Source organism: Astyanax mexicanus, chromosome 1, assembly GCF_023375975.1.
Source record: "Astyanax mexicanus isolate ESR-SI-001 chromosome 1, AstMex3_surface, whole genome shotgun sequence".
NCBI lineage: Eukaryota > Metazoa > Chordata > Actinopteri > Characiformes > Acestrorhamphidae > Astyanax > Astyanax mexicanus.
Genome location: NC_064408.1, coordinates 66,264,744 through 66,278,171, shown reverse-complemented (window position 1 = coordinate 66,278,171; position 13,428 = coordinate 66,264,744).

Here is a 13,428-nt window from a genome sequence, read left to right as displayed (position 1 = left end):
GAATTCCCTATACTGCCTGTTTTTCGGGATAACTCTGAGCCTTTAAGAAAATGACCTCTGAAATACAGTACCAGTGGAGACACCTTCTCATTCACTGTTTTTTTTTCTTTCTTTCTTTAATTTATTTTTCTGTAGAGCTTTAATGACTTCAATATTAAATTTACAATGTAAAGAAAAAATAAAAAGAAACAAAAACACACTGAAAGAGAAGGGAAGTGTCCAAACTTTTGACCTGTACAATAAGTGACATTACAACCTTCATACTGCTTTATTTTTCAAAGCACTGAAGACAATTGCTAAATGTTCAGCATTGTCACATGTGTAAGTTATTGTATCTCTATTCAGCTCAACCTGTTCACACTGTTATGGTGAAATATCAAGGTCATTAAAGTAATCTTAGAAGATCAAAATGTAACTTTGAAATGTGAAAATTTCACCATGTACAAAATCAACATATCTGCAACTCTAGGGTCAACCACATTTTTATGTAATGTAAAAGTTTGCTAACAGTGTCCACCCTGCCAACTTATTAATACATGAAAGTAATAATATTAGATAATTAACCTGTGAATATATTGTTTCTGTGTAGTCTGAAGTCTTATAAATATGAAGGAATTCAAAATCTTGTTTTTTTTTGTTGTTGTTTTATTTTTTTATTTTTTTCATTTTTCAGGCCCTTATACCTATCTGACATTACAGCTCACTGTTAGATATGAGCTTTTAGCTGTGTTGTCATTAGCTATTTATATTAGCATTTTACATAAATAAAAACAGTAGGCTAGATTACTAAACTTCGATTCAGACATAACTGTCTGCTTGCTTTAGAATCCTATCTGAATACACATCATTTCTTATGATTTGCAGACAGCCTTTATTTTAAACAGCCTACAATACTGAACTTCTATTCTGACATGTCTGAATGGCTGCAGCATACTCTCTGAAAAGGCTGCAACTGTAATGTTTCAGTATTGTACAATTAATTAGAGAGAGTTAGCTTCTGTGCAATAAGAGCATTCAGACTGAGATTATTTACATCTTAAGCATTTAATTATCTCGAGTTTTATGAAACTATCATAATTATGTGTCACAGTTCTATTTACATTTCCCTTTGGTTTAATTTTGAAAGAAGTTGGCAGAGAGAAAGCCATGCTATGTATTGGAAAACAGCACATTCATCAATCAAAACCAAGAGAAACATTTGTTGAGTTTATTCAAAGATTCTATAAAATAAATACAAGTCAATCAGATTGAAACCAATAAAACTTTAAATGACACAAAAAAATCAGGCAGAGAAAAAGAGAAGCTAATATCAGAGAAAAGCTCCCATTATTTAGCACAGTGCTAACACCAATCCTTTAAAATACCAGAAAAAAAATATATATATATACAACTACAAAGCCCCTGAAGTGACATCATGTTAAAAAAAAAATTCATTGATTAAGGCATGAGAATGAGATTCTAAGTCGTGTCTCTGACTTATTATGTGCGAGAATGAAATAATTAAGGCGTAGGAATTAGATAATTAAGGCATGGGAGCAAAATAATTAAGGTGTGGGAACAAGATCCTTATGCGTGGAAACAAGATAGCTAAGGCATAGATAGGCGCAAGGTAATTAAGGTGTGGCCACGACTTATTAAGGTGTGGGAATGAGATCCCTAAGCATGGGAAAGAGATAATTAAGGCGTGGGAGAGAGATAAGTAAGGCGTGAAAAATAAATCATTATGCATGGGAATGAGATTATTAAGGCATGGCCAGGACTTATCAAGGTGTGGTAATGAGATAATTAAAACGTGGCCAAAACTTACTTAGGCATGGGAATGAGATCATTAAGATGAGGAAATGAAATCTTTATGAGTGGGAAATCTTTATGAGATCCTATGCATGGGAATGAGATAATTAAGTTGTGAGAAAGAAATCTTTATGCATGGGAATGAGATAATTAAGGCATGTCCAGGACTTATTAAGGCATGGTAATGAGATAAATACAGCGTGGCCAAAACTTACAATTAATATGAGGAAATGAAATCTTTATGAGTGGGAATGAGATAATTAAGGTGTGGTCACGACTTATTAAGGTGTGGGAATGAGATCCCTATGCATGGGAAAGAGATAATTAAGGCATGGGAGTGAGATAATTAAGGCATGAGAAAGAAATCATTATGCATGGGAATGAGATAATTAAGGCATGGCCTGGACTTATTAAGGCGTGGTAATGAGATAAATAAAGCGTGGCCAAAACTTACTTAGGCATGGGAATAAGATAATTAAGATGAGGAAATGAAATCTTTATGAGTGGGAATGAGATAATTAAGGTGTGGCCACGACTTATTAAGGTGTGTGAAAATGAGATCCTATGCATGGGAATGAGATAATTAAGTTGTGAGAAAGAAATCATTATGCATGGGAATGAGATAATTAAGGCATGGCTAGGACTTATTAAGGCGCGGTAATAAGATAATTAAGCCATGGCCAAAATTTACTTAGACATAGGAACGAAATCTTTATGAGTGGGAATAAGATAATTAAGGTGTGGCGATGACTTATTAAGGTGTGGGAATAAGATCCCTATGCATGGGAAAGAGATAATTAAGGCGTGGGAACGAGATAATTAAGATGTGGGAAAGAAATCTTTATGAGTGGGAATGAGATGATTAAGGTGTGGGAACGAGATAATTAAGGAGTGACCATGACTTATCAAGACATGGGAATGAGTTAATTAAATCATAGACATTAAGGAGTGGCCACAAAGTCCTTTTGTTTCAAAGTTCTCAAAGTGAGCAGCTCTCAGGGGTTGGGAACAATATGATGCCTGAGGAAGGTAAACAGGTCTGCATACTGTCTGTGTCTGAGCCAATCAGCTTTTAGTATGAGAATAAAGTGTCTTTTATTCCATGTCTCACTGCAAGAGTATATCGAAAATATCACTAAAATTCATTCAGAAATTAAAAATGAAAAGAAACAAATTCACTTTCAAATTTCACAAGATTATACTTGGATTAAAGGAGCTTTAATGTAATATTTTGTCTCTTTATGAGCTTTAATTTACAGAAAAGCAAGCTTTATCTTTTTCTTGCTACAACTTAATTATCTCATTCACACACCTTAATGATTTTATTCCCACGCATAAGGATCTCATTCTAATACTACAACAAAAAAGTTGTTTTTGTTTTGTATTTTATTTTTTTTTACATGATGTCACCTTGGGGGTTCGGTAAAAACAACTTCTATTGTGATATATTTTAAATATAGCAATACTGATCAGCACTAGTAACACTTGTGGGGTTAACACACACACACACACATATATACACACACATACACAGAGCTGCTATGGTGAAGTGGTAGTAAATGCAGTAATTTATGTCTGAAATGTAACGTTAGCGCATGAAGGCCCCACCTCCACTCCTCCGTCTCTGTGGAGACGCCAGTCTAGCACAGACAGCGTGCCTGCGCTCTCACTGCAGCCAGATACACAGACACAGGCATTACACCCAGAATTCATCTTCTCACTTCCAGCTACCTACAGCAGCAGGGGATAGAGTGTGAACACGGCGAGAGCTGCTGTTGGAGGAATAAGCTATGCAGAGTGCTGCACCAGCATCTGAAAGCAGGCTTTAGTGCTTTAGTCAAGTCGAAGCACAGACTGCTAGAACATTCCAGCACAGCCGTTTAGCATAGCACACACTCTGAGAGACGCCGGCACAATGGAGGCAGAGGAGGAGAAGATATGATAATAATAATAACAATAATAAATCCAGGGTATTATAGGCAGAGACAGATGGTCAAATATGAGAAATCATGGCTTCCAAAAGAAAAGAAAAAAATGAAGGCTGTTAAACAGTGCTGAGCAGTTTACACAGTCTTCATTCGACATTCATATACGGAAAATCATGTGATTGCTTTAGCTTTTAACACAAAGCTACACAGGTATGGTACTGATACTGAATAGAGGGTCTACACGAATACCATACACTGTAAAATAAACTAATAAATAAATTCTAATATTTCTCTATGGAATGATTACACCGCAATATAGAACATACATTATTTATCATAGTATTTCTACGAAAGTAATTTTACACGATAGAATGTGGAAGTACAATGATTGGACAATGAAACTGAAACACCTGGTTTTAGAACCACAATAATTTATTGTCCCGATGGACAGTTCCGGTGGATCTGGTGAATTCTGCCGTAATTTGTGCAGCCGTGATTTTATGTTTTTTTGGATACAATCCGGGTTAGCACCCGAACATCCCTTTCAGACAGCTTCCTCCTGCGTCCACAGTTAATCCTGTTGGATGTGGTTCGTCCTTCTTGGTGGTATGCTGACATTACCCTGGATACTGTGGCTCTTGATACATCACAAAGACTTGCTGTCTTGGTCACAGATGCGCCAGCAAGACGTGCACCGACAATTTGTCCTCTTTTGAACTCTGGTACGTCACCCATAATGTTGTGTGCATTGCAATATTTTGAGAAAAACCTTCACACTCTGCTCTTACTGGTGCAATAATGTGCAATTAATGAAGACTGACCACCAGGCTGCAACAATTTAGCCATGAAACCTCCCACACTAAAATGACAGGTGTTTCAGTTTCATTGTCCAACTCCTGTATGTTGTCTCTGTCACACATAAAGTTGTTTTTCACTTTATGACCATTTTTTCCACACGTTTGACAGAATCGGGCTGTTGTTCTTTACATTGTTTCAGATTTTCATAATGAGTTGACCAATAGAAAGGCTTCAAAATAACATGCTGTCGTCCATTGGAGGTTTGTTTAAATACCACTATGTAAATGGGTATTACATAAAATATGCTTCCTAAATAAACTACTTATACACCTTTGAAAATGTGCTGTTTAATATGTTGTAGTTTAGCATTTACATGTGAAAAGGTCCTGGTTTGCTGTTGTTAATGAAACCTGAATGGCAATTTCACAAATCACCACTTTACACTCCAAAACCTGATACACGTTGTCTGAAGTACAATGTACATGTGCCAAATCTATGATAATACGATGTTATGGTGACCTGTTCAATATGAACTATCTAACTAGATAACAGTCAAAATGCTCTGTGCAAATTAATCAGCTAGTGAACTTGACTTTTTTTTTCTTGTCACCTCATGTACTATTACCTTCAGAAATCTCTACATAGCAATATAAATATTTATATTTAAGTTACACACTGTACAGTAATTGTGGACTGATAAATCGACCCTGACCTGCTACAGATCCCTCTATCAGATAAAGTCTGAGGTTCTCAAGCAGCAGACCTAAAATGCATGTCTTTGCTGATCTAGTGGGTGGAGCTCTAGTGGAGGTTGTTGGGTGAGGGGTGGTGCTAAAGTGGTTCAATGCATGTTTTCTTTTTGAAAGCACATAAAGCATATACAAGCATAATATTCCTGACACTCTTTTAACTGACTACCAGAAAAAAAAAAAAAAATATTTTTGCACTTGAAGTGTTTATAGTGGCATTTGAGACCCAACTGGAAATTCAAAAGCATGCAAAAAGTGAGTTTTGCATAATATCCCCCCTTTAAGGTGTGAACATTAATATGTAACTGCATCTCGGCTCCATCTCGTAGAGTCCTACATGCGTTAGCACCTCTCTTTAAGTACTTTAATGCAGTATTCATGCAGGTAAGTAAATCCATTTCCTTAAGGTCTATTAGAGAGCTCAGAGACCCTTCAGCTGTATGTTAGTCTGTAGTGATTTTCTTTATGCAAAGCTCTGATGGATTATGTCATTATTGCAATAAGACATATTCCTCAGCTTACAGTCATGCAGTCACAGCTCATGATGGAAGGAGGGCTAAGATACTGCTTTCCAGCAGCAGCACTGGGTGGTTAGAAGGTCTTCTTTAGAACATTCTTAAATATTAAATATATGGTTCTTGGTTTGGATGTAAACTCAAACATAATAATAGTGGATCTATATTTTGGTAATATAGATTTATTTAAAAAGGTTTCTTTAAAGACATGTATGTCTCATTTTATAATAAGTGTCTCTAATAACTGTGTAGTTACACATTAACAATTAATATAATAACAGTGTAACTATCAGTAAAGTACACACTAATACATATTTATTTTACATATTTAGTTGTACAGCTTATGTAATTGCACACATGTATGGGTAATTTTCACATGTAATGTTGTAATAATGTGTAATTAGTTGTGCATAAATTTCTGTTTCTTCAACAGATCTAATTAGGGCTGTTAAAGTTTCTGAATACTAATATTCATAATTCAGTTTCACAATTACATAACCTGTACAACTGTAATAAAGCTGTGACAATGTATACTTCACTAGTATTTACATTGTTATTATGTGGAATGATTACAAGTAACTACACAGTAATTAGATTGTAAAGATTATTATAAAGTGGGACGGAGTATTCAAGGTAGAACCAAAGAACTGATTTTTTCAACAGCTTATAGTTCTTCCAATAGCTCATCACCAATAAAAGAAGAATTGAATACAATAAACAAAACATTGGTTTTATATAGAACTATCTACACAATCTGAAAAACAATTTAACAAGGGAAAAAATACTTCTAAGCCTTTTTAAACAAACTCTTTAAAAACCCGAACCACTATGCTTAGTGGATCACTGGTTCGAATCCAGTTCATGTAGCTTGCCATCACCTGCCGGTGCACTGAGAGATCACAATTGGCTTTGCTCTCTCTGGGTGGATATAACTTAACTACTGGTCCTACAGAGTGCAGCTGTCTGACACAGTATGGTGAATTACTTACTCAACCACATCTGCTACTACTCACCAGCTGATTGCCAGGTTTAGCAAAGGTGAACTCAAATGAGCTCAACAGGGTCATTTACTAATTTCCTCCTCTTCAAATGCAAAAAAACAAGAGTTAAAACATAAGAAACGCTCTGTTTCTGAGGGTTTAGTCCAAAGAATGATTGATTTGGTTAAAATTAAAAGGAGAAACAAATATTAATTTAGAAACTATTACTATTATTTGTAGACTTTTGCATTCCCACTAGGGTCTGTGGTGGGCATCTGGGGAAATAGGGAAGTAAGACCACTCTCAGCAACAGATGAGGGTTAAAAATCCCCAGAAGTACAAATTGGACTGCATGGAGGCATGGACTGCATCATGGGTTAACGAGGTCCCTGGTTACAGGCAATTTTGGAGGCCCTCCAACATCACTCAACCAATCCCAAAGGCTTAACCTTACTCAGATGTGGTTAGTTTTACATGGGGAGGTGAAGTACTGTTATTTTACCATAGTTCATAGCACAAATGTAGGTTATAGGCTATCACTATACAATGATGTCTTCCTAAAACTGCTAAAAGCATCACTAGATGTTCCTGATGTTTACCATAGACTTGAACAACCTATCTTGAACAAGATATCTGGATATAACTGCCTGCTCGCATTGCAAAGCTGGATCCCAAGTGACCTGCCTTGCATATACACTTTAAATAACTCCTTCTCGAGTGCCTCTGTCAGTTATTTTTATTTAGCAGAAAATAAAAACAAACAATAAATCAAAAACTTAAGGACACAGGGTACACATAAAAAAGAAAACACACGCAACCTGAACTGACAATAAAATGTACAAGAACCGACAAGGGGCAAAGAAACAAAGGGACTACATATACACAGAAGTAACAAGAAACATCTGGGGACAGGTAACAAGGGGGTGGGGTTAAAAATGGCACATGTAGGAGCACAGAAGACAAGGGTGGAGACAAGAAGAACACAGAGAGGAAAACAGACAGGCACAGGAAAAGATAGAAACACAGAGATAGACCAGGAATGACACGGAACAGGATGAGAACGTGACAGCCTCCATTCTTAGAGAAAAAAAAATTAAAAATACATATTTTAAATATTATATTATATTTTTCTCAGGGCTTATTTTTATGGCTACTTATACAGAAGCCAGTAATCATTAATTTCCAAACCTCCCCATGTAAAACTTATGATACAAAGCAGCCTATTATTTATAGTTTATTGCAGTTGTGTTTCAATATTTGTTTAGATGTAATGGTGCTTTTCATTTTCATGAATTAAAATTTCGGAATGACACAACATAGGTTAAACCCAGACTCCGGGGTTAGCTGTTGGCAGGATGTGATAGAATACATTTATTTGTTTATTAATTAATTATTTATGTAAATTCATTTATTCATTAACCCATAAGAGCCCAGACCCAGTTCTGAATATTTCTTCAATATAACTGAATCCATTAAGTTTAATGAGCATCTCATTTTTTGTTTGTTTGTTGTAACAAACAAAACTTTATCACATGACTTGTGATGCAAATACTTGGGTTAAAGGTTAAAATCACACTGTAACACACATCATCACAAGAACAAATAATTCAATATTGTGTTTGTGAAATGGTGTTAAAACTAGTAATACTGTTTTTGTCATGGTCTCATCTTGTCTTGGGTCTCTGACACGGACTACTTCATACTAGGCTACATATATCTACTGTGTTCTTGCTGGAGTGTGTGTAGGCGTGACTTGTGCAGGTGTGATGGATCACAGTATAAACCAATAGGGTGCTGGAATGATATATGTTCATACTTCTCTGCATAGAGATTTATCTGGAGGTTTTTTTTTTAGTTTTTAAACTATTTAAAAATGTGTCAAATGTAGAAGTAAAAATTTGTCTAAAAATTAATTACTCCAGAATTACTCAAGTATAGAGAACCAACATTTCTACTTAAGTAAGCTAACAAAGTATTTATAAAACTTGTATCATTACTTGATACGTCTGGCTGTAAGGAACTTTACACAGCTTTTAAAGGGTCTGACAAATACAGCATGTCAGCATGGATATTGTGAAAGTCGACACAGATGTAAAACATGTGGAGTTTCCTGAGGCCCCGGGGCTCCTGAGCTCTGGCCAGGTCAGTAATTATCCCTGAATAAAAGTAATCAACAGTCTCATCCTCTTTACTCGTGGCCATGTGGGGGCACTACAGCCTACTGCCCAAGTCTCAGTGAAACAGACGGGAGAGGGGAGCCCCAAGATCTGAATCAGCGCAGCCATTTGAGGTGAAACGGGGGGCTGTAATGAGTGCGCTGAATGTGTCTGATTGTTCATGAAGACATCTGGAGCAGTTAGCTGTTAGCTCATAATAACGCCATTCACTCAGTAATGGCAAAACACAGCGCACTCGCCTGTGTGAGTGTGCGTGTGTAAGAGAGAGAGAGAGAGATATTACTTGGATGAAGATCAAATGTTAGAGAGCCTCAGACATTACCAGACACACACTGAGAGAGTGAGAGAAAGAAAGAGAGAGAGAGACCATGCATGATGCTCATGGTGGGACTACTGACATAGAGCCTACATGACCAGAGTCTACAGAACACGGCCATGTACTGTAAAGGGTGGGGTGAAAATACTGCAGGAGAGAGAGAGAGAGAGAGAGAGAGAGAGAGAGAGAGAGAGAGAGAATTTATTCTCCCTGTATCAGTTGATCAATGTCATCTCCATCCGCCAGCAGAGGAGGGCCTATTTTTAGCCTCCGAAACTCCAATGTGTGGACACACACACACACACACACACACACACACACTTCTCTCATCCAACAAAGAGGCAAGTGTTCCTGTGAACAGCCAAGATCCTAATGAAAGCAAGCACAATAAGAGTAAAGTGAGAGAGGGGGAGAGAGAGAGAGAGAGAGAGAGAAAGAGCAGCACACATCTGAAAAGCTGCAGAGAAGCTTGGGAAAGAAAGAAGGACAGAGGCTACAGAAGGTGTGTAGGAGACAGAAGGACAGGATGGATGCTGAAGGAGAGCTGTTTATTCTGCCTGTTTAATATGAGCTGCAGCATCAAGCCCAGGCCGACGCCTTTGCACACCATCACTCCCTCAGCCTTGCACTCTCTCACACTCACACACACACACACTCACTCACTCAAGCACAGGCACACGCGGGGACAGAAGGAGGACGCGCTTTGATGTTGGCACAATAATCCCAATTCCTGGAAAGGCAGAAAAAGAAGAGCAGAGAAGGAGACATAGACAGATGAGGGATTGCTTATAGAAAGCAAGGCAGAAGTGCAGAAGTGTGTGTGTGTGTGTGCGTGCATGTATATTTCACCACCATATGGTGTAAAATATACACACACACACACACACACACACACACACACACACTTTCTCACATTCTCATGGGCATCTTAAGAAAAAAAAAAACACACACACACACACATATACACAAAACCATTTGCTTTAAAGAGGTCATTCTGTGCGGGTCTGTGAGAACTGAGACTGAAAACTGCTGCACCGTAGAATCAAATTAACTGTTTTTTATACATATATAAACTTTATTTTATTTTGTGTGCCTTTAAAAGTGATACATCTGTAAATATGTTAGTGGTTTGGCTGCTCCTCATTGTGCTGCATTTAAAGCAACACTATGCAGCAATTTTTTTAGAGGCCCGTTGCAACAAGACAAGCAAACCAATCAATTGCCTGCATTGAACTGAACTCAACGACAAATTGTAAGAGCGCCCCTTTAAATTCTGAGATGGTCAATGCAGGAAAAAACAAGGACACTGTTACCAGAATCCGACTCAAGGGGACTCCTTCTACTTATTACTTACAGTAGTCAGTCAGCCAGGTTCATGATTCCTGCAGTCGGCAAAATATGAAACATCAGAAACCAGAAAAGAAAAGAGAGAAAGGAAGAAAGGAAAAGAAAAAAGCAAGGCATCGTTTACATTGTATTAATTAGGCCTGCATGTATAAAGGTAATTTAGCTAGCAACAGAATATGTGGGTAATGTTTATGTTAGCTACCTGTCTCCATGCCTGGCAGTCAATAAGAGTAATAACCTAGAACATTTAGTGCCGTTTTTTTTTGTTTGTTTGTTTAACAGACTGATAATATGAATTCACACTCTAATATATTATATTAACATATATGGGCGATATGGCCCTAAAATAATATCACGATATTTCATGGTGATATGAAATTAAGGAATACACTACTGCAACAGAACGAACATTTCATTTTATTATTGCATATGATATGATTTGGCACACCCCTAACTGAGAATAATACAAGAATTTATCAGATTTGTAACAGAAGTAAATCCATATATCCAGGATTAAAGTAAAATAAATGATACTGGACAGATATAATCTGTCTCTAGTAGATATTTAATAGGAAATGAGAACAGTGTGAATTTTCCTTTTGCTAAAAACAGTAAAAAAGTAGCACCCTGATGTGATAGTTAGGAGTGGGTAATATGGCGCAGTATTTTAGGGTGTAATATTATTCACGAAATTCAAAATTGTCAGCTATATTATTGCATACGATATGACATGAACATCAAACTCAAAAGCTTCTCTCGAGCAAAAAGAGCAGCCGCAGGCGGTGTGCAAAGCAACCAAGAAAAACTGTGAATTTAAGAAGAAAAGAAACACTTGAAAAGTAGAAAAATGAAGTGAGAGAGTGATATTTCGTTCAGCGCGCACACCATTTGTTTTTGTGCTCGCGAGTTTCACTGTTGCTCTCGCCAGAAGGAAATTTACACACGCAAAATATTAAAACTCGCAGGTTAATTTTTTTAACCTCGTGTTTTTGCACCCCTTACTTTTGACATTAATGTGACGCCATACTGAAGACCTCAGCAGCTTAGTTTTCATATTGATCTAATGTACTAAAAACGTTAATCATGTTTACGTCCATTACATCTCTTTTTCTCTCAATCAAATAATAATCCCCTTTATTAACATACTGACTAGCATTTGAGTATAACCTGAATGAGACTGAAGTGTTCACATGGGGTTGAATGTGATTCACACTTTTTTTTTGACAAAATTCTGATCAGACCCACACTGTTGTTCACTGTTCTCTACCTGCATGCTCTTGTTGCTGATGTCTGCAAAACGTAGAAGATTCTCACTGTTTGCTCACAAGTATCAGACAATGTAGGAGACAAATGATAAAAAAAGACTCAAGATCATAAGCCTCCTGTAAACACACACACACACACACACTGGTTATGAAAAAAAAAAGCCAAGAGGATGGATTCCAAAATTAGACTTTTATTGGCCAGTTGGGCTGCGATGGTCATAACATCCACATATAACGGCAAACATAGCCCACAGAAACCCGGCGGCTGCCAGCTATCTGACAGCTGTCACTCAACCATCCTACTGTCAGTCACCTGAGTGTGAACTGGAGAACTACACACGGTCTGCTCTTTAGACTAGCACTGCTCGGCCCTTCTGTGACAGCCTGGAATGCATGTACACACACACACACACGCACGCACACGCACACACACACACACACACACACACACACACACACATCCTCTGATGCGGAGAGACAGCACTAGGGATTAGGGCACTGCTAAAACTTCAGTAACGGGCTCTGCTCTTCAGTCCATCTCTGGTGTGCTCCAGTAGAGCTGTGAGCAGTGAGCAGAGCGCACTCCGAAGCCTCCAGCCTTCTGTCCGTAAGAGTAGCCTGTGGAGTGTAGCAGTGGGGATGGCCTCGGTAATGCTGGAAGGAGGGAGGTTGGGGTAAAGCCAGGAGAAAAGATTTTTCGAGCTGGGCGGGCGCACTGGGGCAAGAGCAACCAGAGGCTATTAGAAGAGACCAGGGGGAAAAGCTGCAATTAATTTATGTGGGGAGGAGGGAGAAGAAGTTACTACAAGGAAAAACTGCTGTCTCTCCGGTGCCGTGTCTTTCCAGAGTTGGAGCCTTTTTTTTTTTCCTGGGTAAATAAATTTTGGAATTTTTTTATACCGAAAAGATAAAAACATGCAAAAAGCCTTTCATTTGTAGTATACAAGTTTCATACTCCTTGTACTTCTTCATTGTCTACATCAACAAAAAGGGGAAAAAAATAAAACTGTACACACCATTTAATTTACAGTAGAGTTAAAAAACAGAAATAATACCATAGGGTGACTAAGGCAGATGGAGCTTTAACAAAAGAAACCAATTTTATTTGTGTAAAACAATGTCACATAAAAAAGGGAAATCAAACTAACAAAAAAAATCTGCTAGAAAACAACGATAGGGGTTTCTCCCCTGCGCTTCACACCGGCTGCATAAATTAAACTTTTGGTGGAAAACGATGAATAATATAAAAAAAACACAAAAGAAAAACCCAATGACATGGAAATCAAAAATCTAAATTTCTAGTGTACTGTACAATGCTGTTCTCTCGGTCTCATCTTCGGCTTGGCTGCGGTACGTGACGGGGTGGAACAGCGTGATGGCGTACAAACAGAAGCGTGTAGAAGCATAACCGTATTCTATAAACAGGCTCACAACAGAACCACTCAAAAAACTCAGAGCCAGTAAAGCCAATGAAACCAAGTATTCAGATCTGAAGTAAAAAGCAGGAATAAAACAACAAAAATGTACAAAAAGGCACGTAATATCCCAGTGCTTCTGTACTG